This window comes from Acipenser ruthenus, chromosome 22, assembly GCF_902713425.1.
Source record: "Acipenser ruthenus chromosome 22, fAciRut3.2 maternal haplotype, whole genome shotgun sequence".
Lineage (NCBI taxonomy): Eukaryota > Metazoa > Chordata > Actinopteri > Acipenseriformes > Acipenseridae > Acipenser > Acipenser ruthenus.
The window spans coordinates 8,554,684-8,582,602 of NC_081210.1; the positions used below are offsets into that span (position 1 = coordinate 8,554,684).

The 27,919-nt window shown below is 37.4% G+C and overlaps 1 protein-coding gene across 1 annotated transcript in view; it reads right to left on the minus strand.

Moving 5' to 3' along the window:
* The window catches only part of LOC117431197 (proteasome assembly chaperone 3-like), a 39,068-nt gene extending 34,275 nt beyond the window's left edge, over window positions 1–4,793 (minus strand). Inside the window, exon 1 of the mRNA XM_034051909.3 lies at window positions 4,708–4,793. The gene's annotated coding sequence lies outside the window, so the exon portion shown is untranslated. The remainder of the gene's footprint in view (window positions 1–4,707) is intronic.
* Between the last annotated feature and the right edge of the window lie 23,126 nt (window positions 4,794–27,919).

Genomic DNA, 27,919 nt, shown 5'->3' on the forward strand with positions numbered 1-27,919 from the left:
AACAGACGTAGTACTGTATTTGATTTGATAGCGGAGAGCTCATTTAGCGACAAAATTCTGACATACAAAGACCTGGATATTGTATTCATCCATTATTATATTATATTAAAGAATATTTATTTATTGATACATTTTTGCTATATTTATTTACTGCTATATTTTGATCCAACGGTTACAGTGAGTTTTAGTGGGGGCCCCCTAAGTGGCTAGGGCCCGTGTGTTAATCTGTCCCTGTCCGACCCTAAAAATTTTTTGACTTCAGTGACGGTTAAATGCGTGTGACACATATCTGATTATTTCATTTTAGCCCGTTATAACCCTTGTCCATTTTAGAGAGATTTGTTTTTTTAAATGTGGGCTGTGACGGATATTCAGACAAATTGTAACACTGAAGAGATGGGTTATGTATCAGAAAACTGGTGACAACTGGAGTCGAAAATCGCATGTGACAGGTAAGTGCATTAATTTGTTACATATATAATGGGGTTTGATTTTATTCTTAATACAAGGGCGGATGTGTATCTGGGTAACGGATATCCGAGTGCTGACTATATACTGTGTGTCTATATATATATATATATATATATATACACACACACACAGTTGTAGTCAAAAGTTAACATACCCCAATGGAAATTTATCATTTTTCAAAATTTCTCGAAAACAAATAATTATAAAAAAAATCTTTTGTAGCAAAAGTTTTGCTTTTGTGGATCAGGAAAAAAAGTTACAACAAATAGAAATTGTAAATTACAGCCAGCTGCAGGGTATATAAAGAAAGGAAGCAGTCTGCTTAAGGCTGCTGTGTTAATAAGCCTGACTGCGTGTGTGTACAGCCGTAGTTAAGAGAAAGGTAGTGTAAAACCTTTTGTTAATTTGTTTGTTTGGTTTTGTTTAACAGGTAAACAGCTTAGCCGTCCTGTTTTATAGTTTAGGTTCCTGTGTTTTGTTAGTTAGTGCACGTGAGAGCTAGGTGTTTGTTTTTCTTTTTTTTATTTTGTATTATTAAAAATATAGCGCATCAGCTATATTTTTAATAATACAAAATAAAAAAATATATATTAAATATAGCGCTTCAAATCTGTGTCTGGCTCTAACTTAATATACGTCTTTTAAAAACCATAAAATAGTAATATTTCATATCATATATATATATATATATATATATATATATATATATATAAATAATCCAGTGGGTCAAATAGACTATAAGATTTGAAAAATGTCTTGTCCTACAGGTTCAGTGTTTTGTGTGTGTAGGAGCTGACACTGGGGTACTTGACAGATGTTCTTACTAGTTCTGGGGTCTGACTCATTGTGGCCTCATTACTGCAGACCAACTTTGACATTCTGCTCTTTTAACCTCTTGACATCAGATTTAATTTATTTTAAAAAGTACCCAATAAAAATGAAACATTTAATGCTAACACTACATAATATACCCCCCCCCCCCAAACACCAGTTATCTTTATCAGTTTGTTTTGTAATTTGGTAGCGCTAAAAGGCTAGAGTATTATTTGTTGCCAGTTTTAATAAATTTACCATTGTTTTATTCCTCTTAGAAAACTTGCCTCTCCACTTGTTTCAAAATATGACCCTGTGAAGGAGTACACTGTCGCTGGTTCTTGAGTGCATGTGTGCCTTTATGGAAGCAGCTGGGATGGGCAACAGGAGATGCATTGCTAGGCAACTGATTGAGCAGGTGCTGAGTTGATCGGGAGGTCCTGAATGGCTCGGGGGGGCGTGCCTGGGGATCCTGCCCGCAGCTCGATGCTACTGCACGACCATAGCCATACAGATAGGCGCTGAGCGAAAGCTTTTGCTGTGTTGACATCAAGGAGTACAGCGTCCACTCCATGGAGAGAACTACTACACAAAACCCTTCCACCCCAAGACGGTGCTCGTGAAGGCATTGTCCAGCCGAGGCCATTTGAAAAGGCTGTTTGAAGAGGCAGGAGTCGACGTGTAGATGCCGGGACTCTGGGACCCCAGAAGTAGGTCAGTTTAGTGGATGTTGATCTCAAACAGTATAGAGAGGGTTTGCATAGTGTAGTATGTTCCTGGAACAGGACTTTCCTTTGAGTGGGACTAGCGCACGCCTCGTGTGGGAAACCTTTATTTGTAGCTTTTGTTTTCTTTTGTTTTCTTTTCTTTTCTTAATTAAATCCGGTGCTAGGATTTCATTAAGAGAAGACTTAAACGTTGGGGCCTGTGTTGGAATTAAATCTGTGCGCCTGTGCGGCATGTCAACACCCACTGCTCTGTGTCTGATTCAGTGATCGACTTGGCCATGTGCTTGATGATATAATGTTAAAAATGAACTCGGGAGATTTAATGGCATATAAGTAGATTCCTATAAAAATGCCTTGCACCTTGCATATTGAAGATTGGATGTTGTAATTAGGTGCCATATTACATCATATGAGTCATGACGAATCAAACTAATTTTCCTCAAGACTACAATCACCCATTTACAGTTGTTATAACTTTTCAAATATGGAGCCCCGAATTCACTGGCAGGGACACTTACCTGGAGTTGAACCTACTGCAGCCCCCACAGGCTTTACTTCATTTTCAAGTGAACCTTTTTTTTTTGTTTGTCTTGTTCTCCCTTTTCACTTTTAATTGCACTTTTATGTTTATTTGCAAACAGTGTGGTTCCCCTACATAAATTAACTGTAAAGTTGAACTGAGTTAGTGTGACAGAGCGAGTTAGCTGAATAATAAATTCTGACTGATATTGTTTCATACCACTCATGCTAATGCATTATGCTCAAGCATGCCTTAGATAGGCTTATATTTCTCTCTACTTGAGATGACTGAACAGGACTGGAGAATACAGCTTTTTTGTCTTTTTTTTTTTTTTTTTAAACACTGCACACCCACGTACTGTTCCAGATACAGCTGAACTCATATGAGATTATTTATTTATTTTATACAGAATTGCAATCATATCTAAGATAGATGCTATCTGGTGAGATATCTGAGTTATCTTTTAATGAAGGGCTGTTTTTAGAAATGTAAAGTGTCATTTCCTTTAACAGGGGCTATGAGTATGTATCTCTAGAGAACCCCTCTCCTCCATATTGGCAAAGAAAGCATGGGAGACTCTAATAGGTGTGAGAACTGCAAAGTTTCATCAGATGTAGGCAAAAGGCTCCCAAGATGCAGCGTTTACAACTCCGACAATTAGTAGCATGTTGTAAATTCTCAGTGTGATGAATACATTTGTGTAACAAATGTTCAAGATAATCCAATTGGGAGAGCCATTCTGCAGATATAGACCAATCAAGTGGAGACCACATCTTATGCATAAAGTAACTAGGTCAATATTAACTCAAATAAAAATGTAATGCAACATAACTCGTCTAGATTCACTCTGTCTTTTAATTTGTTTTCCTGTGCCCTTGTTAATGGTTCTAAGAAAGCTCCACCAAAAAATATTTCTGTTGTATATTTCATTTAAGAAAAGATACACATTTGATAGTCCCAGTGATGAAACACAAATCTACATCATTTCATTTTCCCCTTGCTCAAAATAATTTGTTTTATTTAGCAGTTTGAGAGCAGTTAAACCCAAGCATCTTAATCTAGTTCATGCATTAATGAGTTTCAGTTGGTTTCCTGGGAGATAATCCAAGAGGAAAATTGAAGAAAATGATTGGAGGTGCATTAAGTCAACATAGCCACTCCCTCACTGACAGCTAGAGTAACATGTTATTAAAACAGTGAAAAGTAACAATTCTTTAGCTGCCAGGAGGATGCTGTTCATGTATAAACAATACAAAAAATACATTAAAATAAAAATAAAGCATGTAATCGCTCTCATTTTCAGTATCAGTTTTCTTTCTCTCTCTGTCGTCTACAATTTGTCTCTTGGCTCCTATTGTCTACTGATCATTTCCCCTATTGCAAATATTGGGGGATAAGCTGTATTAACCAACTGCCAATTCAGATAACTCCACAAAATAGACTACAAAGACTGCTTTTGGCAGCTCTAGCTATTGTGTAAGAGGTGATATTGTATATAGCAACTATTACTACAGGAGATATCATAAACATGTAAACCAGGACTTCAGTCTTAGTGTGAGCATTAAGCTAACAACAGCAAAACTCATATTAAATAGGGAACTCATTGTTTTTTATGTTGCCAACAGGCAGCTTGCCATTGTTAGTTATGCCAGCCTTCTGATTGTTGTTGAACTTTTTTTTAAATAGGTTGTTTAACCCAATATCCTCCTTTGTATTAGTCCCTATTAATTACAACAGTCTAAATTAATTAAGTGAATTAAGTCTTCAATTTGAGAACCATTCCTAGAAACATGATGTTGCTTACCAGATGGCTGATAATGTGATGTCATATCAGGGAAAAGGCTTTTATACCCAAACTACATCGAGATAGCAGACATTGAACACAGTGCTCTTACTGTGCCACCAAACCTACAGGGAGTCCTCTGTGAAGCTAGTATGTCAGAAACAATTGCACTGAAAACATGACACACAATTCACTGGGTGCTAATCAAACAGCATGAATAAAATAATAGAACAAGAAATGAGCAAACTGTTCACCCGTAGAAGGTGGTTTTATAATTGAATAAATCTTGCCTCCTGTGCACAGTTCATATGTGCAGTTTTAAAAAGAAGCACAAGCATGCATTTTCATTAAGAAAAATCATATCTGGTACCTCACTCAGTTTGCATGCCTACCTTTCAGGAAGTCTGTTACCGTTTCACTTCCCAGGTCATTGCACCTCACATCAGGTCAAAGCACTAGCTGCAAAATATGTCCATAATTAGGGGAACAAGCTCGTTGGTTAATGACAGGAAAGAAGGTGTTGAAGGGGGAGAGGGGATGGGGGTGGAATCATTACTTAACTACTTTAAGGCTTCCTACATTTGGATCAACCACAGATACGAGATCTCTTTGTCAGATACATAAAATATAATATTTCAAGTAGGCTGTGCAGTATACATGCATCAATTACATTAAGTGAAAGCTTACTGTTTTCAAAGGTCTGCTACCGCTAAGGCTTTTAAAATTTCAACCTTAATACACTTTACTGAGTTTTATGTGTTTACAACAATACAGTCTATGCCTAATACAAAACCATTCTTCACATTTGCTCCAGTTATATTGGAGTTCAAGGACTAGCTCTTAAATAGGGTTTATTGCTAAAGCTGGAATGGCTATACATGTAATCAATGTAAATAAAGAGGAAACAGTAAATGAGGCAGTTTAGTCATAACTGATCTTTAATCATAGGTAATACATTTAATAAATAAATGTAAACATCAGTCAACTTCAACAGTAATCCAGCTGTATTTCCTTGTATCAATGCCCGGTGCACTGTAAAGACATTACAGAGATGTAGAAATCCTCTGGCCTCCACTTTCAATTACACTCCAGTTTATAGTCTTCTGGTTTACAAATTGGTTGGACACATAACAAGCACAGCCCCACAGAAAGCTGCTAGCTGTAGATTATTTCACAGTTCAGGCTTTGTATAGCCCATTTCTTCTGTTATTGTTCTGTCTGTTCTTCTACCTGGTGGTCCAAGATCATCTTCATAAGTATGGTACTTATAAATAAATAAGGCACCCCTGCCCCAGGGTGTATTTTTGGTTTATTTTGTATAGTTTGGGTTATGTATCAAGGGGGAGTTAATGTATATTGGTATGTGAGCACGGGTATGTGTATAAATAGGGTGATCACGGGTGAACGGGGTTGGAGAGTTCAGGAGTGGAGAACGGGAGTAGAGAGAGGAGGTAAAAGAAGAAAACTAAAGAAACAGTTGCTACGTGTGCTGGTTCAACACCAGCACCATACTTGTTTTAGTTATTATTTGTTTGTCTGTTTGTTTTGGCCAACATGCCTTTTTGTTTTATAAAGTGTTTCTGTTTTGTTAAATTATTTATAATTAAAACGAGCAAGCAGCGCATTCATACCCCAGAGCTGTCCGTGTGTGCTTCTTCTTCCAGGTCTGACGTCACTACAAGCCAACTTGTCACAGGCTCCTTAAAGCAAAAACACCCAGTTCAGTATTGAAAGAAGTGCATTTGCCCTCTAAGGACCGGCACTGAGTATAGAATTTGTAGGTGGAACCTGGGAGACCGCCCGCAAAGTGACAGTGTTCAGTGTGATCCCTGGGGGATACCTGTGATCGTTAAACTAGTACATGAAAATTGGAATTCATATCTGGGGGAAAGGCAGGGTCAGAAGTATACAGCAGTAAACTACAGTGCAAAAAAATTGTACACAGGACAAAAAGATCATGATGCAAAGGATTAGGGATGATTAGATAAGGAGCTTGAAAAATACATTTAAAAAAAAATTGGTATTAATGTATTCTTAATATAGAGTAGCTTCATAATGTGCAACTTTTTGACCAGTTGCAGGGGAAATGTATTGTTTACTATAAAGCTGTATATAGAATGTTGTCCAGTGCCATTCCATAAATAAAATATCTCCATATTGTTTCCAGTATTATCCCTCATGGCATTTATTAGATTTAGGTTTCAAAAAACGTTTCTTCAAAAAATGTATATTGTTGCATTTCTCACTGGGAAAGGCTTGTTTGTGTTTGCGGTAAGGAAGGAGATGAGGCGATGTTTCTTTTCAATGGCACCAGGGGGTATTGTTTATTTTTCTTTTCTTTAGTCAATTGCTTTGGCACCGACAAGCACCGCTTGAGCCTTCTGGCACTTACAAGCACTGCTTGGTCAATGGATAGGCTCCCCACAATGGATAGCTCTGAGAATAGATAGCTCGGAATGGATAGTTCTGAGAATAGATAGCTCGGAATGGATAGCTCTGAGAATAGATAGCTCGGAATGGATAGCTCTGAGAATAGATAGCTCGGAATGGATAGTTCTGAGAATAGATAGCTCGGAATGGATAGCTCTGAGAATAGATAGCTCGGAATGGATAGCTCTGAGAATAGATAGCTCGGAATGGATAGTTCTGAGAATAGATAGCTCGGAATGGATAGCTCTGAGAATAGATAGCTCGGAATGGATAGTTCTGAGAATAGATAGCTCGGAATGGATAGCTCTGAGAATAGATAGCTCGGAATGGATAGCTCTGAGAATAGATAGCTTGGAATGGATAGCTCTGAGAATAGATAGCTCTGAATGGATAGCTCTGAGAATAGATAGCTTGGAATGGATAGCTCTGAGAATAGATAGCTCGGAATGGATAGCTCTGAGAATAGATAGCTCGGAATGGATAGCTCTGAGAATAGATAGCTCGGAATGGATAGCTCTGAGAATAGATAGCTCGGAATGGATAGCTCTGAGAATAGATAGCTCTGAATGGATAGCTCTGAGAATAGATAGCTCGGAATGGATAGCTCAGTAATGGATAGCTCTGTAGTCTCCAGGGCAGCTTGCATGCCGCTCTGCTTGGTTGCACGCCGTCGGCCTGGCTGTACGCTTCTCACCAGTCTCTGGCCCGCCCGCCTGCTCTCGATCTGGATATCTGCCCGCTCTGGACTGCCTGCTGTCAGCTTGGTTGCTCACTCAGTCCTGGTCTGGTACACGGCCATTCTCAATCTATATACATGCCCTCTGCTGGACTGCCCACTGTCGGCTTGGCTGCTCACTCGGTCCCGGTCTGGTACACGGCCGCTCTCAATCTGCATATATGCCCTCTGCTGGACTGCCCACTGTGGCTTGGCTGCTCACTCAGTCCTGGTCTGGTATACGTCCGCTCTCAATCTGCATACATGCCTTCTGCTGGACTGCCCGCTGTTGGTTTGGCTACTCACTTGCTCCCAGTCTGCTTACACACCACTCCCAATCTGTTTACACACCCAATCTGGACTGCCCGCTGTTGGCTTGGCTGCTTACACGCCACTCAGCTTGCACACTACTCTGGCTTTCTCTCTCCCCCTTGCTTCACGCTGCTTCTCTCCAGCCTCTTCTCCGCTGTCTGCTCGCCCTGCTTTAGCGTCTTCTCCGCCGTCTTCTGGCTTCTCTTTTCTTCTACCTTTTCTTCTATTACTTCTGCATCACACCACCCTCTACGGGGAACACACGTTCTTTTATAGCGCCCCCCTTCATTCCCCAATTGGTCACTGTTAGCATATTCGGGAGCCAATCAGAACAGGACACTGACGTCACACACTCACAGATAAGGGAGGGGGGAGCCAGTGGAAAGAGCAGGTGCTGTGTAGCTGAAAGACAGTGCCTGCAACAGATAGGGAAGTGACAGTAAACACACATACATACATTCTTTAGCTCACCAAACCGCCCGACGCTACAGTATTTTACATTTTTAACATATTAGTGTTAACATCAGTACAAGGCATTTTTATCTTCCTTAAAACCATTGATTCAATTTGGATCAAGTATGCCACGTGTAACCCACTTGTGCAAGTGATAAGTCTTTAAAATTAATTTTCATACTATTTGATTTTAATTGGTAATCATAATTGCTTCTCAGTTACTCAATGGAGCTGGTACTCCCTTGTGTAAATGTTCAGAGAACAAAACCTACAGAGATTTGCATCTTTTTAAAGTCTGCATTAGAATGCATTGTCAGAACTGTCACAACATCTCAAGTGACTTTTTAAAATGACAAAGGTTTGCTCGCTGTTAGATGGAAAATAAAGATAAATGTCTTCTCTGTACCCATTGTCTAGAAGTGTTCCAGGGTCAAGCTGAAAAAGCATTTGCTTGACAAACAAACAGCAACATGTGACAGAAAAAGCATCTTTTGATCTTATCATCTAATTAAAAACAATGGCAACATTATGCAGCTGATTGACCACGTAAGAACTGTGACACTGGAAAAAGTGACTCTATTATTTTGACCCAAAGAGCATGCATTGTGAACATCTTGAAATGCTAATGCTTTGAAAAAGCCAGATCCTTCTCTGTTCTCAGTGTGTGCTTGTACCTATGAGGGCAGTTGTTACCACGTGTTCTATTGGATATTGTTGTTGCTTAGACCTGAGGATACAAATGTGTCTTTGCTCCCTTGACAAATGCATCTGTCATCTGTATGTCTGACATTTGGCTGTAGCAGATTTATGCCACCATTCTCCTCTCTAGGTCTTTTCACTGTGTCAGTGGCACAAACACGGTGTGGCACTGACTTCAAATCATACCAGCAAGAAATGCCTACTGGCTGTTTTACACCCACTCCCTCAATCCCATTTAACTTTCCACAAAAATCCCAGTTCGTCTGATGAGACCAAATTCAAACGCAACTCTGCCAAGCTTAAAAGGTCATATGCGGCAATATATTCTTCCTAAGGGATCCATATGTCTTTGAAGTGTTACTCCTACAGCTTGCAAAGACATATTTAAATTCTAATCTTGTCAGTTCAGGAGTCAAATTACATAATGTATTTAATTTAGGAATGTGATTTGCAACTGTAAAATATGCGTACCCACACGTGAAAGGAGTAATGATGCTATCAAGTCTGATTTAAATCAGAAAATGCAATTTTGTAAAGTAAAAGATTTTTTTTTCTGTTGCAAACTCAGTTTTAAATATGGAACAGAATAAGAAATGGTATATTTATAACGGAAACCGTAATTCTGTGTTTGTTGTTTTCATATTTTCCTTTGGGCTCTCAGTTTCACATGCAATTGCATTCATAAGCCCCTTCTAGACTTCAACCAAGAAGTATCTCACATGTTCAATCACCAAAATAAAACACACGAAGATCCAAAGAAAAATCCTGATTTTTAACAGAGCAGGGATGGCACACAAAGTGGCATTACATACAGTACTCCCCCAAGCTTGCCCTGAAGGGACTGCCCTCTAGGAGTGTAGGGAAGCAGGCCCTAATCCTCTATCTAATCCTGCCCATCTAATCCTCATCCTAATTTTTGTGAGACAGCCAGCAGTTCAATACCCACTATCCCAAATTAGACAATTTCCTTTTGACTAAAAAATGACTAGATAATCTTCTGGACTTTTCCTAAGTTGGGGTCAGGAACTTATACACAGAAAACAGAACCTTTGAGATGTTTATTTTTTTTAGAACAGTTCATGTATACAAATAAAATGTTTCGGGTCACTGTGACCCGTGGCATTTATCTATGTAGATTTGTATGCAGGAATTAAACAAACTTCTTTAATTTGTTATTTTAGTATTATTATTATATTTGTATTATTATTTCTGGAAATGGCTGCACCTGTCTGGAGATATTTATAAACGAAAAAACTAACAATATATATCTACAAGGCAGAGCCTAATTTTCTCTGTCAGTATTGCAACAGCATCTCACTGGTAAAGACATTCCAAAATGAGGAGCTCCCAGGTTGGCAGTCAAAGAAGTTTTATCACAGCTCCTGGACTAAAAGATCATAAAAGAGCAAAACCTTTGCAAATAAAAGCATTTAATCAATTTAAGGCTGTTTAAATTAGTTTGAAAATGCATCAGGTCAATATGACCCAAAACATAACAAATGTACCTAAATTCCGAAAATAATAGGAGGGTTAAGATGACTCAAGGAAAGATTTTCTCCATTGAAACTCACTATTAATTGTTTCTATTAATATGTCAGACACAAGCAAAGGAGCTGTTGCTGAGTAAATCTTGGTTTGAATAACAGAGGGAGTCACGACTCAACCTCTGCGATTATATGAACAAGAAGCTTGTATTTCCTTTCTGAAGAATTATTTATTATTATTTGTTTATTTATCCATGGCAACTTACAGAGACTATGGTGTATGAACTATGCATCAGCTGCAGAGTCACTGCAGACAGAGCACAATGAAGTTAAATGACTTGCTCAGGGTCACACAGTGAGTCAGTGAGAGAGGTTGGATTTGCACCAGGGACCTCCTGGTTACAAGCCCTTTTCTTTAACCACTGGACCACACAGCCACCTTAAAAACTAGTCATTTTTGGTATTGTATACTGGCACTGACATCAGGTATTCAAAGACATTTTTAATGTATGGACAGGAGAACATTTTTAATGTATTTAACTTTTTTTGTTGTGCTTTTATTTTTTTATTATACATCCATTTTAAAAATATTGACTGCAAAATCTTTTTATGGTAATTATATCATACATGACCAATATAACAAGCACTTAACGGTACTAAAATGTACAGTAATTTTATTTTGAAAAATACTGTATGTGTGCGCTGTCCTATAGACTTTATTCTGCATTCTTTACCTATACACACTGTACAATAGAGTATTTCTTTTTAAAGAAATGTCAGTTTAATGTGCATACATTAATGTACATTTATTTTCCTAATCCATTGTTTTTTGAGATTCATTAAAAGGTATACCATACAAAGGAGATTAACAGTTTGGTTAGAAACATCGAATGTCATTAGTTGGGAAATTAACCAAAATGTAGAAACATGATTACATGCTACTGTTATCCCTTTCCATGGGACAAATCTGTTTGTTTTTAAGTTGTTCAAATTTTCATTTTTGTGTCAGAGCAAAGTCTTTTTGTTTTAAGTAGCACACTCACATATTGTGTGATGAAAGTTATTTGTGTACATTTTTTTTTTTCAGTCACATAATTACCTTACAACCACACTGTCGTAGTTTTCACTCAGATTTTATATTATAGTATATATAGTATAACAGTAATACTATTAATGTGTCACATACATTTTAAAATGTTTGTAATAATGGATAAGGGTGTCCTGCAGTGTGCTTGGTTGTACTGGATGTGCTGCTATCGCTCTCTTTAGCATGTCCCATGCATGCTCAATAGGGTTCAGTTCAGACGATCTCGCTGGCCAATTCATTCTCTCAGTTGCTTCCTGTTCAAGAGAAACAGTGATGAGCCTTCCTTGATGAGGGCTGGCATTGTCATCAACCAAAATGGAGGTCTGTCCCTGTATCCTGATTCCAGCAAACACCATGATAGACCCTCCGCCATTTTCTATTGTGTTCTGCAACATGATGCAGCAAGAAACATTCACCACTGTCAGTGTAATAAAGAATGTGGAATCATCAGTGAAGACGCATCCAATCATTGATGCTCCACCTGTTGTGATCCCTAGCCCATCTCAAACGTTCCTAGATTTGTCAGTGTCAGAGACAAACGAATTAAGGCTCTTCTAAACCTCATACCAGCCTCATGAAGCCGTCTATGAACTGTCTGTGTAGAAATTATAACCTCTGTTACATTTTGAAGGTCATTTCTCAAGTGGGTAGCATTCACAAAAGTTTGCCAACATGACTCAGTTTGAATATGGTGATTTTCCTAAGGGGTTGTGACTCTTCTGCACCCCACACCATGTTGCTTCCTAACAGTGCTACTAGTTTGGTATAGAATCCACTTACAGGAGACTGCACTGGGACACATTCAATAATTGAGCAGCATGACGTTGCCCCTGTCCAGGATGTCCTCATTACTTAACTGATGTCTAATTTGTCCATGAGTCATTACACTTAAAGCTATGACAGTTTTAACCAAGCCTTCTCATATGTACGAAATGTTGTGGGTACACCGATCTGCTTTCAAAATTGAAATCACCAGTTTCCATATGATCATGAAGTTGCAGGTCTAAATTACAATCTGGACAGTTGGTAGAAGATGGATCTGTTCCACAGTACGCAAGACTACTTTGCATTAAAAGTGAATTTCACAAATGTTTTTAAAATTTGTAAAATGCTTAGATAATTTGAAAAGTTGTAAATACACCAGGGAATATGAGCTCAATTCATTTGAAAAGATGAGCTGTAGCCTCTTTAGTTAAGCCATGTCGCAATATAAGTGCATTTATCAACATAACCGACTGAGCCTTTGTAACAGTAGCACCTTGGAAAAGTGGAACATCTCCATTTTCAAATTCAAAATAAGATGGGACATCAAATCCCCGTCACCATTGTGTATATAAGAATCTGATGAATGATTTTAAAGAATATCTGGACCTTGGCCAGAATTATAATCACTTCAAAGGGTAGAATTATACAAATCACTTTCACCACTAAGGTCAATGTTTGTGTCCAAATCTGAAACAATTACGTCTGTGTCAGCCAAAGCATACTCCAAATAAAAAGGGAAAGGACAAGATTATAAATACCTCCATCAAGGATTACATACTAATTTTCCTTTATATTAAAATGTTTTTTTTTTATGTACAATATATTTTGTGAATGTCAACAAGTGCATGCTTTATAATTGAGCACACATTTTGTAATTTTTTTTTAAATTTATTTATTCTGCATTCCTCAATACACTTGACATGCAGGTTTATTGTGGTTAGTGTTATTGGAAGGAACTATGGTCTTGTGGCAGGACTGGCTGTTCTCAGCGTCCCTGCCCGATAATGGGGTGCTAATTGACTGATAGAGAAAAGTAAGTTGCCTTGTTTATTTTAGCTTGCTACTGTCAATAATGATCTGTGCACAGCGAAAGAGATACCACGACTACCTTGTGCTATACCACGTGACCTGTACCATTTCACAGGCTCCTGTTACCCTTTTTTTTCTTGTGTACAATTTACCAATGGATAGTACAACTGACAAAGTTACAAACCCAGTGTGAAAAAAAAAGTAATGACTCTAAACGCATGTTAACATGCATAAGCTTTTCTATAATCTTCTTTTTTATTTAATTAACTTTTACATTTGTTAAAGCTTTATGAATAGGGTCAAACGTGTTCTGAATGTGGAATATTGTTATATATTGAATATAAATTCCCCATACCAGTAGCTGTTTTCCATTTCATAATACACAACATTGTGTGTGTCTGTGTGTGTGTGTGGTGGTTGGGTTGGGGAGAGAGTCATATTACACTTGGGAAATACAACTCACAAGGAGCTCTACGCTTTCAAGCACGCAGCGTTAACTTTCAAAAACCTCTATATGCACTTTAGATCATATTTCAGACTAAGAAGTGGAATATAGATAAGTACTGGGAGCGTGATACTTTCAGAAATGTCACATCAACCTAAATTAATAACTCACACTTAGAATGCCTGGAGTCAGATGAACTGATAACTGTATATTAGCGCTCAACTACATTTTAATTTGTAACGTAACAGCTGCTGTATCCACACTCTCCAAAAGCACAGCTGATAGGGTGACAGGAAGCAAATCGTGAGGACCCTGGTTCGAGACCCTCTGGTCAAATTTTATTTAGATACATTAATTGTAATATATGATCCACATACATATGGATACAGTTTAGGGGGTGTGAATGCTCGAATGAGCCCAGACAGAGGAGTTAAGTCAACTTAAATAACATGTATCATATGAAGTGTGTTCTTTAAGTTGGATTAACTGCAATGCCCAGGCCAGTCTGGAGGGTAGCTGACACTCGACTGCCATGGTGTCTGCTTTATTATTATTATTATTATTATTATTATTATTATTATTATTATTGTTATTATTATTATTATTATTATAACTACAATGATTACTTAAATTGCATATGAGGGGCACAGAGACAATAAAGCTTCCCTGTCTTACATTACTTGAGTTGTTTCCTATTTGGTATCTGCCGGCTCGTCTATTTTAGATTTTACTGTTAGAGGGAACTGTTCTTTCAGCACCAAGAAATGGAGCTTGGTTAACTGATAATTAGTAGGCTATTGTTTGGTCTGGAAGCATTACAATTTATTAAAAAAAACAAACAAACAAACAAAAAAAACAAAACAGGGAAACTGCTATAATGATGATTCTTTTTGATATGTGGACTATGGGGAGGAGGAATAATTCGATGTACGTTTTATGAAAACACCCCTTTTAAAGAAAGGTGGTATCAATACCTTCTTATCTTATGCTTATTGCAATGTCAGACGCCTTAAGACAATTTGATGAGATGTGATATTTTGTAATGTCATACTTTGTACTGTGATATTTTGTAACAATTGCAAGTGGTCCTGGATAAGGGCGTCTGCTAAGAGATAAATAATAATAATCTCTAGATCTGATGAAATTATATAATTATCAGGGTATCCAAAATAAGTAATGTGAGAGAGAAGGTGTTCTTATCACAGTTGCAACAGAAAGCTGTGAAGCAGAGGATCCATGAAGGATCAGTATTAAATATGAAGGTAAATATCCAGTCCTGATGCTTAAAAACATAATTGAATTACTTACAACAAGCAGCTCGGGTGCAATGAATTTAAAAGAAATACAAATCTAAAGATGTAATACTGCAGTGATATGGTATACTTGCAAATCAGATATACAGTGTTGGGTTTTTGAGCTCTCAGAAGGAAGAAGGAAGAGTTAACTCAAACCAATGACTGCAGGGCAGATTCCCAGGGGTGCAGCAGACTTACCATTCCCAATATGAAATCTCCGCTTTTCAATTGCGGAGGTTTATTAAAATTGTATTTTTTTAATGAAATGTTTTTCAAACCCCATCCAAAAACACAATATTGTTTCAGGGTGAAGACATCTCTGTAAACACATTAAAACATTTTATTGACACATGTTCGTTTATTGGATTTAGTCAGAACGGGGCACAGGGGTGTAATGTCCTGCTCATCATACAATGTTCTTATCAGTTGCAAACACTGGTGCTGCTGCCTAGATTTATAATGGTAATATTTTAAATGCAATAAATGCTATACAAATTGCAGTAGAAATAAACTGTGTTAATAACCATAAAAGGATATTCTGAAAAATATTTAACAGCAGAAAAAATTATTTGTACCTCCATCTTCCAACCCCAAGAGAAAAATAACTTGTTTTTCTTTACACATTCAAAAGACTGTTAAAAGTGCACACATATACATGTTTGCAGCAGCACATTTTTGGTTGCTTTATTAACAGATGTTCATATTTTGCTTATATTTGCTAATGCTTATTTAAATATGGGAGCAGATGATAACCAACCTAGACGCTGTTTCCATGGAGACAGAAGGAAAGCAATTCTCTTTCCTCCATCACTACCATCACGCATGCTTTTTGAACTTCACAAAAGATATTCTGAGCGTCGCTTCTCTCTTCTGTAACAGTTACGCAGAGGGAAATGTACATTTAGTATGCCAGTGCTGGTTTTGAAGATACTTGTGTTTTGGGATTACCTGCACCACTGCACCACATTTTTTCCATTTCCATTTTTTCCAGTCAAAACCCATGATCATGTGCCTACTACACCCCATTTTTATGTTACATATATTACCCCTAAAATTAGAAATGTCTACAGTGACTTTTTTTGAACAATGAATTTATACGGTCAATGTAGAGTAGAAAAACATCACACAGAAGTAATCTGAAAGTTACTGGAACCATCTATGGTTTTCTATGTGGCTTTCTATTCCCTCAGTTATTAATGTCTCTATATAGGCTCTCAACTGTATCAGAAAGAATCAGTTGAATAGTGAGTATTTTTTTATGTTCATTTCTATCAAGGTGGTCTGAAAGCACGTTGTAGCAGCATGCTGGGACAGAAAACTAACACATTAGAGGTACTGGATTCCTGTTACATCTTTGGGCTGTTAAATCAACATTGACATCAGAGCATTGTGGTACTGCGGTAACCATAGGAAACAGTACAGAAACCGGTCGAGTTGTAGCAGTCTAATGTAACCAGACCACCCTGTGCATAACAGCTTCCAACAACTCCCAATTCCCTGCTCTACAAATTAAAAGTGTATGCAGAGAACACTTCTGTCATTGGTGCATGGTGTTCAGTACACAGTGTCCATACAGAATTAAAAAAAAAAACCTGCATGTCTGTTCTTGGACCCATCCTAGCATGACTTGTGAACTTCCTGCAAATGCACCTCAAAACAGGGCAGATTTTGTATTTATTTGGTTGAAATGCATTCTAACCCCAGAACAAGATCAAAACAATGCCACCTTATCCTGGTCTGCGGGAACATGAATGAGGCAGAGGGGTTTACGGAGAACAATGTCACTTCATGGCAAATGCTCCTTTAACACATGATCCGTCTTGGTTGTCATATAAAAAACAATCAAAAGGGCACTAGAAAAATTGTCATTTATTCTTTAAAATCTTTGCCTATTTGAATATATTAAGTTGTCAAATGGATCCGTAAAAGGTCAGTAGGCTGCTGACTTCAATACATAACCTTAGACTGCCATGGATATCATTAGAAAACCATTATCTCTAAGTTCCAGATATATAAAGCTGAATGATCTCTGACCTGAACTGCAGATATATAAAGGGGAAAGATTGTGTAAGTACTAATAGCAGAACTTCAGCTTAGGTAATTCTTCACATCTGTCAATCAAGCAAATGAAAGGTAGTTTATTGTTCTGTACATGCAAGAAATATTTTGTTAATCTATATGCAAAGATTTGAAATGTAGCATTGAAGTGACATTACAGTTATAGTATTGAACAGTGGGAATTTAATAAAAAAAAACAAACAGACATAGAATACATGCATATGGACAACCTCTAAGCTTTGAGCTTTAAAATCAAATTAGTCTGGTTGTCTCAACTCTGCTAAACATCAGTTTACTTCACAAAACCACCACATTGTGCAGCACAGTGAACACCTCAGAGAGAGAAGCCAAGAATTGGATGAAAAGGGAGACTGAACTCCTCTTTCAGTGCAGTCTTGAGGCTATTCTCGAGATCCAAGTTTTAATTCAATTCAACCTCTTTATGAATTTGAGAGTTTGCTCAGCCCTAAATCAGCCACACCCAATCCCAATACAGGTGTATGTGGTAGATGGCATCCATCACATGCACCAACCTACAGTACATCATGTTAGTGCAACCCAAGCAGACAGTAAGCATACAAAAAAGGAAGTGGTGGCTATGAAAATTCCCCTGTAATAATTTTGAGCTGCTTTTATAATAATTGAATACATAAATAAATAAATAAATAAATAAATGTCAAACCATCAACTAATCGCTGTAAAGTTGATCAGAGGGAAGAGAGGTAATTTAGATACTTTGAGATCAAGAATTGCTATTGCTGGTTTTTACAATTTTTAACAAATCACCTGCATTCGCTATTTATTTCAATAGCCTACCACCATATTTCCTCCCTAGGGATTCAAAAGTAAAAACCAAAACACTTTGCCATTTTATTAGTGTTGTTGAACATGCTAGCTTGATGGCACAATGGGTATTTAACTGAAGGGAAAATAATATTATTTTAAGTGTAATGCTTATGTAAATGTATTTTTTTTAAAACTCCTCTCATCCATGCTTATTTTGGAAAGTGAAGCGTTCACAACTCCACTCTCCCCATAACTGCGTCCCTCTTCTCTGAATGGACTTAATAGAGATCCCTGCTATCATTGGTTGTTTCAAGTGACCATTAAAAGATAGTTAGGAACTGGAGTGGTTCCACCTATCGCTCTCCATTTTGTAATAAAAGACTTACTAATGATAGCACTAGCAGGGAGGGACTTTTTAGTTAAATTGGAATCCTGAGTCTCTGGTCAAAATCTGGAGGTAGGCAGGTATGGGTCACAGCCAGATGATATGCTTGACCTTCAAGCGTGACCACCCTCTCTGCCTTTAGGAAGCATGCTTTCCTGTTAAAAATGTTCTGCCGGTACGCCTTTGCCTCTCAAAAACAATATGGAAGTCTGCATTTTTTTTTATTGGTGTGCATGTGTACCTGTTATGTGAACCCCTGCCTATAGTATTACTTACATAAGACATTCTCTAAAATGACTTTCACAATGAATACCACAAGTTACCAAAATTACAAACATATCTCTTTCATAGTTTCCTAAGGAAAAATCCAATTATACTGGATGCAGTCAAATTAACAAAATAAGTACCTTAATTATTCCTAAAATAGTATTTAAACTAACATTTATACAGTAAGATATCTTATCTAATCAGATACACACATAGATTATTACTCTTCTTAGGTAACCGTGATAAGCATTAACCTTATGGAATACTTGCAGGGAGTTTCCTTTTGCATTGTTAGCACCTTCTTAGGTAAAGCAGTAAGGACCTCTTAAGGCAGCAAGTCTGGATTCCTCTGAGCAATTTGAAGAACAAGCCGTTTCTGAAAAACAAGCACAATAATACACCAACTGAAAAACTCTGCAGTCATTTTGCAGGAACACATTTGAGTTGGTAAAACACTTGTTTTATGGGATTTTGGAACAAAGGTGGCCATAGAACATTCCTGATTGGCTGATCACATCACATTTGACCCGTCCTTTCAAGTGTGGGTATTAAGTTCTATTTCCTGTGTTGGCTAGATTCTGAGTAGATTACCTTGATTAATTACTGGAAAAACTGAAAAAAGGACCTTGATTAATTGGTGATACCCAGTGTCTTCGAATTTGCAGCCTTAAACCAATTACTGAGAATACCAATCTCTGTAATTTGACCGATAGTCTCACTTTGGAGCAGCAACAAAAATGCATTTCAATGCTTGATGTTAGATATATCTGTGGAGTTTATGAGGTAAAATGTCAAATTTGATGTGGCAGTTTTCTTGCTCATCTTCTTGTGGCTGTCTTGTTACTTGTTTTTAATTAACCGTTTAAACATAAACAGTTGAATCTCTGGCATGTTGATTGCTCGAAAGTGTTTAAGTTAAATCTGTTTGGATCTTCATGGCAGAGCAGTTTGTTTTCATTGAAAAAGAATTAATGAGAGCTTTTCATTAACATAATAGCATGACTAATGTACAAGTTCCAACTGAGCTTTCATTTTTAATCATTAAACATGTTTAACTGTTTCATTGTTGTAACCCTCTGTGTTTCGGGGGGCAGGAGTTCCCCGTTCCATCCCAACAAAATATGTATCAATCTCCCTGTGACAGGATAGCAAAGGGTTATTGAGCACTGGGGCGCACATTTATTAAACAAAATTAAATCAAAACACTGCTTAGAGCCAAATAAAAAGGGTAAACAAAAACAAATCACAAACACAAAGACATCCACAAAAGAAAATCCCTCACCCAAGTCTTCCACTATCACGGTGAGTTTTATTTTAATTATAGGAGCATTTGTCTCTCACAATGGAGCTTATAGCTCCCTTTTTATATCATGTGGCTGTACCCAATTAGCACCAATTATCTAATTTGGGAACAGCCACATTCTCACATTTTGCAGGGATAGAAATTAACTGCCAACCACCACCACCAACACACAAACACAATATTTACAAGCGGGGCTCTGCCCTGCCACAATCCCTATTTAAACACCAAATCATGCCCTAATTCTTCATCTTGCTTTTTAGTTTCCGCCATCCTCCCTTCCTCCTCCACTATGCTGCGCCACCTCTGTAATGGTCTCCCCCTTGGGGTAAGTAAAGTTCACTTCCCAGCATTAGAGTTTGGCCACGCCAGCCTTGTCCTCCATGAGAGGATGGCTCTGCGTGAGCCAAGGGGAAACCCTATCCTTTTTGCTAAAGTCACAAGCACTTTCCCCCTATTTCAATTCCCAAGGTTATTCTTCCACACAGCCCTTGCTCTTGTCCTGTGAATCGTGCTGCTGTGATTAAGTAGAAATATCAACAGTGAAACTTTGGTTCAAGCATATTGTCTAGCGTATGAGGCATTGGTTCAATTTCAGCTTATAGCAGCATAGGGATTAAAATGAGGTTTTAGTGTTTACTAGCTGGGATTTAATTAGCACCGTTGATGAATTCAGTTTAAATTGGAAGTCCTGACTTCCATATGCAAAATGTAAGAGTATTCTACACATGAGAATTCCTGTTTTCCTTGCTTATCCAATGAAACTGCATGGTAGCATTTTTTCCCCTAGGCTTTCCATGTCACCGGTGCATATAGCTATGCATTCATTATTGTGGACCTAGACATTTGGCAGGGAGACCCACTGGCAGATGTTTATATTTGTCTTGCAAGCTCATCATCGGTCTTGTGATATCCCTTGATATAAATTCAGTTGCATTATTATAGCTGGCAATGGGAAACAGACCTTTCAAGCTGTTAAAATGATTGGAAAATATTTTTAAAAATATTATTGAGATTCATGTATTCGCTTACAATTTAACATAATCAATGTTTTCTTGAAATCTACATGCTTGTCATTTTTCCAACGTGGACTATACAACTGCATCAATTGTACTGAGTTATGGTTTTGTAAATCCTTGCAATGGCATTCAACTACCGAAGTACTGGTACTAGGAGGCTGTGTGGTCCAGTGGTTAAAGAAAAGGGCTTGTAACCAGGAGGTCCCCAGTTCAAATTCCACCTCAGCCACTGACTCATTGTGTGACCCTGAGCAAGTCACTTAACCTCCTTGTGCTCTGTCTTTCAGGTGAGATGTAGTTGCAAGTGACTCTGGAGCTGATGCATAGTTCAAACACCCTAGTCTCTGTAAGTTGCCTTGGATAAAGGTGTCTGCTAAATAAACAAATAATAATATACAGAATATATTGATCAAGATTTCCCCCACTATTTATAGTTATAGCAAGAATGGTGTTTACTAAAAATAAAATAAAAAACATAGAGATTGCTTCTTTTTAAATGATTAACCTTGACCTCAGCAGTAACTTCAATATGGTATGTGGCCATTGTTTATAAATAAATAGAGGCTTGCCGTAGTTCTAGGGGTGAGGCTCAGCTTGCTACGCTAAGCCAATTGGTTCCTTACCCTATATAGTCCAGGCTTACCTTCCAATACTTGTTCTGCAAGCCTTTCTCATCCACTCTGTATCCCTTCTGGTGGTCCTCCATCACCCGCCTTGGTGACCTCTGACCAATGTCGGAGGTCGCACCTTAAATGAGGGTGACTCGTATCGGTCCAAAAGGCAAAATCCTGGGCCAAACAGTCAATCATCCCACACTAGAGCCTTGCTACCCAACCCGAGACTGACAGGACCTGACAATAATGCCCCTTTTACACTGGCACACCTGAGCCAAGCCTTTGCCGAGCCCAGCCAGCCTGGTACCGAGTTGCTTTTACACCGAATAGCCGACCTGACCAAATCACGTCACACGTAATGAACGCGCCGAATCGCAGAGAATAGAGAGGAGGCATATGGCAAAAAAAAGGTAATGTGTTTTTTTCCTCATGCTTTGTCGTTCAAACATTTGCATGCAGTATGAACTTTTCTAGCCTAAAATTATAATAATTATAATAAAAAATAACCATGAAGTCATGCTTCAATATGTTGATTATTATAGCTCTATACAAAGATGGGCCTTAGTTTTCGATATTATTTTATTTACGATTAACTTATTTATAAAGCGACATTAAAGCCATATGTCTCATCTAACGTAAGTTAAAGGAGTTTCATTATTTCTGTTTAATACTTAACAGAAGGGCCCAAGTTAAATCAAAACATTGACTCGCTCGTCAAATAATTACAAACTGTTAATGTATGGAGATTCTCATTTACTGAAATCGACAAAAGAAAAAAATACAGTACAAATCCGTAATATTTTATTTTTACCATTGTTAATCTGTGAAAAGACAACTTCAACGACGTGTGTAAGGAATAGATATACACCTGTATGTTTAAAAATGCTTCTTTATAGAGTGCTTGAAAAATACCTGTGAGTTTTGCATACTTGCTCTGACTAAGGCCTGGACTAAATCAAAGCTTTGACAACCTGTTAATCACACATAACAAAACTGTATTCAATAGCGTTTTCTTTTTTTTTTGTAAGTATCTTATTTCTTCTACTCATAAAAAGAAAATGCTATTAAATACAGTTTTGTTCAGTGCAATTAGCGGGTTGTCAAAGTTTTGATTTGGTCCCAGCCTAACTCTGATACATTGTGCATATCTTAGTGTGATTGCTACAGTCTGAGCTTTGGCCTGTAGGGGGAACTCTGCGCTAGCTGTATTATTGATAAAGCACTTATGGCAGGAAGCATAGAACAGCGTGTGTTAATTTTTCTAATCATTCCCTTTTCAGGTACGTAGCCATTCCAAAGGGTTATTTTTCATAAGTTTAGAATTTATATAACCCATGTTATATATTGAACTCTGCAAGGTTAATCAGAGTAAATTATGTTTAAATGTTTATTAAAAGTAAATGTGCGTAGCCTAGTGCAGAGGTAGGCAAACCTGGCCCTGGAGTGCCACAGACACTTCTGGTTTTTGTTTTGCCCAAGCCCTAATTGCTTCAGTGATTGGCTTAATTGGTCAGAATTACCATGTGTTCCAGGTATTTTGCAATTGATGATTAAGAGATGCCTACAAAACGTGCAGGGATTGTGGCACTCCAGGACCAGGGTTGCCTATCCCTGCAACTGTTCTAAGCAAGCCTACAGTTATGCCGCATGTTAGGTTGTTACTATCATTATTGTTGAAAAGCGTGAGGTAAAAAAGAAAGGATGTTTAGTAATAATTTAAATGAATAGAATGTATTTTCTGTTTTCCAGTCTCTCTAAATACATTTTCAAAATGTGTTTGTAACGTAGGTTAAAAAAAGAGAATAATATGAACATGGGTTGTGCTATGCTGCTTTATTATGTTACTAGCACTGTTAATACTGAGTTGATTGTTACTGAAAAACGTTTCATGTACTTTAAAATAAGTGCTGCTGTAGAATGTTATTATGCAAAGCCCCGCCATAAATGTATTTGTTTAGTAAAGTTTTATTATTTAAAAACAAATGCATTTGTTTATTTTTTGGATGGGGTACCCTTCCGCCCCTGTGCAGTTTATTGTTTTGTATTATGATTTATTTATTGTATTTGTGTATTTTTAAATGACAGTGAAAGCTGTGCGTTTTGTTATTGTTTTATTAAATAAGAGAAGACGTAGCTTTTGTTTGGTAGTGTGGATGGGAAGCCCCATCCACAATTAAAAACCTTGTGCAGAAGGTGGCCATCTCCCTATTAATTCATTCATTGTTTAATTAATTGTTAATCGAGAGATGGTCACCTGCATAAAAGCCTGCAGCTCTCTGCACTCTGGGTGGGTGTTCAGAAGTGGAGAGCGTTAGCGTGAGCGTGAGCGGAGGAGGCAAGAAAGAAATCAGTGAAGGCGATTTGCCCAGCCTGACCTGGATTACTTATTTTCCTATTGTTTGTGTTTAGCATTCGTGAGTATTTTGTTTAAACTTTTATTTTGCTCTGTGAGCGTTGTTTTGATAAAGCCTTTTTTTTGTTTTGTTATTTAAATAAAAACGGTGCACGCCGCGTCTTTGCCCTGCAGTACTGCGTTTGTTTTTGTTCCTGCTTCTGGCCTGACGTCACCACATCGGCTACCCTGTCACACTGATAAATCACTTATGGCAGCAAACACAGAACACCGCATGTTGATTTTTATAATCATTCCTTTGTTACATCTGTTCAAGATGTAACAGTCAAGATGCAGCAGCGTCATGACGAAAGTCAATAACCCTGCCCATGGCCTGCTTCGGCCCCGACCCAGATTCAGATATGTTATCGGGCTGGTTTCACGGTTCGGGTCGGTTATATTGCATGTGTAAAACCACTCGACTGTGAAGGGTCCCAGGCCCTCACGGGTCAGGTGTGCCAGGTAAAAGGCATATAAGTGGCGGGTTCGGGTCGGGTCTGGTGTAGTTTGTATATTTTAGTTTGGGCTTGGGTAGGGTCGGGTCAGTGTGTTATCAGTAAGTGGATTATGGCGTTTTTTTTATTTATAAGTCAGTATTTTTTTCTTCCTCTGTGTGCAAGTGCTTCTTACAACTCCCTTCCTGCTTCAATTTTTGCATGTTAAAAAATATCTTGTATGAGTGAAGCGCTGTGCGAGTGGCGAGGACTTCTAACGTGCACATCAGTTAACCAAAAATTTGTACAAAGGAGAGATTTTCTACATTAAAGATCTGGGGGCTGATGGAGTAATACAAACAAACAAAAAAAAGACTATCAACAGGTGAATGTGTAACAGTGGAATGGGTATGTTTAAGTAAAATCCACTGTTTTCAAAAATTATGACATTGTTGTATTCAACGATAATAAAAGTCCCTGTGGCTTTGTACAATGCAAATCTTGCAAAATATTACTGAAATATGACAGCAAAAAGACGACAAATTCATCACAGCAGCGGCACACTGAAAAGTGATGTATTCGCCCTGAAGCTGTTTCAAAAGCCATAGTCGTGGAGTAATATCTGTTGTTGAAAGTTAATTTCGTGGTTTGATATGATACAGGCTTGTCCAACATGAGTATGTGAATTTGCAAGAGCATATTAAGTGGCTATTTATGGTAACTAAGATTTGAAGAAGCCTCCTGTTGTCTTCTTTTAAACCATGCAGTGTTGGATTATTAGTAAAGGAAGTAAATGAGATATGATTAATTGTGTGATTTATTTATTAGTTTACGTTTTAACTGGAAATCGGGAATCGACTACACAGAAGGCACTTGGTTTCAATAGTGTTTGGAATTATGATATATTTGTGCAGATGGTCAAGTCAGGTAGGGTATGCAAATATTTCAAAGGTCTTGGGCTCGGGTCAGATTTGTTTGGTCGGTTGGGTTCGGATCTGGTTTTAAGCCTCTATCCCACACTACACTTTACATCTTAAAATGCTGAGCTTCGATTTTTGAACAATGGGTTCTGTGTTACATTCTTAAGCCATTCAAATATATCACCAGTGACTTATGAAGCTGGAAGTTCTTCCATTGAAAACAAATGGACATATCAATTTGTTCAAGTAAATTGTTGAAGATTCTGGCTATTTTTGCTCATAATTTGAGGAACACCATAATACTGTCTCTAATTAGGTTCTTGCTGGAACTGCACTGTTGTTCATGCAAACTAGTTGTTTTATGTTAAGACATTTATCTCCTGTTTTGCTCGATTCATTAAGCAGGTTGTTTACTTTATATGCACAGTTAAAGCGAACTTGATTATCACACAGTTTACACAAAAAGCAGTACTATTCAGCAGTCCAAGTAGAATTAATTTTCCCTGTACCTACTCCATGTTTTGAACTGCTGTTTCACCTTCTTGCTAATTTCTTTTCTTTTTTTACTTTAGCAGTCAGATAATTCAGGGGATATTCATTCACTTAACTTAATTGTAGATTTTGCATAACTGGAAAGGCAGAATTTGGTGAAACACAACAGTTTAGAATTTCAAAATGCTAAATCAGAATTATTAGGTTAAACTTGTAAGAAACCGCGTCAAGTTTTATCTTGTGCCTTCTTTAGTACACTCCCAGGAAACTTACAAACAATGTATTCTATATTCTATTATATAGTAATTTCTTAGTACTATGATTCAATAACATTAATTAGTGATATACTCTACACATATTCTTACAAAATCAAACATGAATCCTTCATTAACAGGTGCAGCATTATCATTAATAGACTGAAGGCTGAAAGTATCATTGTTGCATATAAATAAAGTCTTTAATCCATATTTAATGACATTGTTAATAAACCATTACTGCTCAAGCAGGACCTACAGTAGTGTTCAATACTATACCGGTTGACCTTGTTATTCAGCTCGAAAGTTATGTGTTGAAAGTTATCTGAAATTTTAAAATGGTTAACCAGTACAAAACAAAACATTTCCCATTGGAATCCCTTTTTATTGACTTCAAACAATTGCTGCTGGAGCTGTACAGAATACCTATTAAAATAACTGGATAATTAATTTTAAAGCTGCGTACCATATGTCGATAATTTGATAGATCATCGGTTTCACAAAAGTATACCATATGGAGTTTTTTGGACCAAACAATCCCTATGATTTTCAGTGTGTAAACTATTAAACCTTTCATTAACTTATATTACATCTCAAATTCTAAACAAGGCAGTCTCCAGTCCATTAATCCTTTATCAGCTGGGTTCAAAACTTCCAATTGCTTTCATTATCAATTCTTATTATTTTTGGGCAGCATCCAAGGTAACAAAAAAGGCATATCAAAGGGGAACAGCATCATGTAGGAGTAAAGCTAAAGTGGTATTTAAACCACTAAGGTTCACACCATCTCCGCACCCCACTACACAACCCACTCCTTCCATCCTGCTGCATGTCACTTATCTTTTTTCAATTAGGCTCAAACACAGCCAGTCATCGTAATGAGAAGAGATTTAAACTCAAAGGAAACATGCTTATGCTAATGGTATACGATATCACAACAGAGGTCGCTTCAGTTTGAATATTTTACTGGAAATGTTCCTCACTGGACATCCTCAATTAAGGCTGCCCACATGCTCTACATTAACCCTCTCTGGCATTCTCAATGAAGGCTGCCCTATTTAGAGGATTCAAATGTAACTGGTAAGAAACAACTCTTTCTACCAAAACCCTAGTTTTATAACATTTATATGGAAAAATAACAAAAATCAGTGATATTATTAGCTTGTGATATTATTGAGATCATACCATGCCATGATCAAACAGTATTTTCCAGCCGTCCAGTGAGCTTGATCCCTGACGATTACAAAATCACATAAAATGGGCTGCAAACTTCTAGATCTGTTAATATTTGTGTGAACAATATTATCAGCCTGCTCACTGTTTTGAAGAGCACAACATAAATATAAATACACATTGATTATGGGGTTGTTTTTGTGTGTGTGCGTTACTTATTGCTGTATTGGATGATAATAGCGATCATAATCGGACATTGTGGGGAGGCAGCACTTTCAACGACAGTCCTTCATGTTTCTTTTATTTATTAGAATTGTATTGTTTTTACCAGGAAATTACATATAGAATGTCACTTCATAATTAATTTGCCAAAAAACAAAAAACAAAAAAAACAGCTATTCACTGCTACAAAAAAACATCCTGTAATCATATTGATTGTGACACACACATCTTTCACTCACAGTCTCATTATGCAACACGTTCTAAGTAATTGCATAATTCTAAAGATGAAGGTCTTGGGCTGGAAAAAAAGACTATTAACCGGGTACTAACTCAATTCAGAAAGTGATCAAGTTATTTGTGTAGTTTATCTCTGCTATTGTATCACCATAGCGAAGTGGGATTCTTAATCAAATATGTGATTTTGCATAGGAAAATTGACTTTTGTTCTGCTTGATAACTGTCAGTAATGATTTTGAGCATGTCCCAGCTCTGAGCACGCTTTATACATATTTAGTTGCATTTGTCATCTGTAATGACCCTGCATTGTACATCATCACAGGGTTAGTGTAGAAAA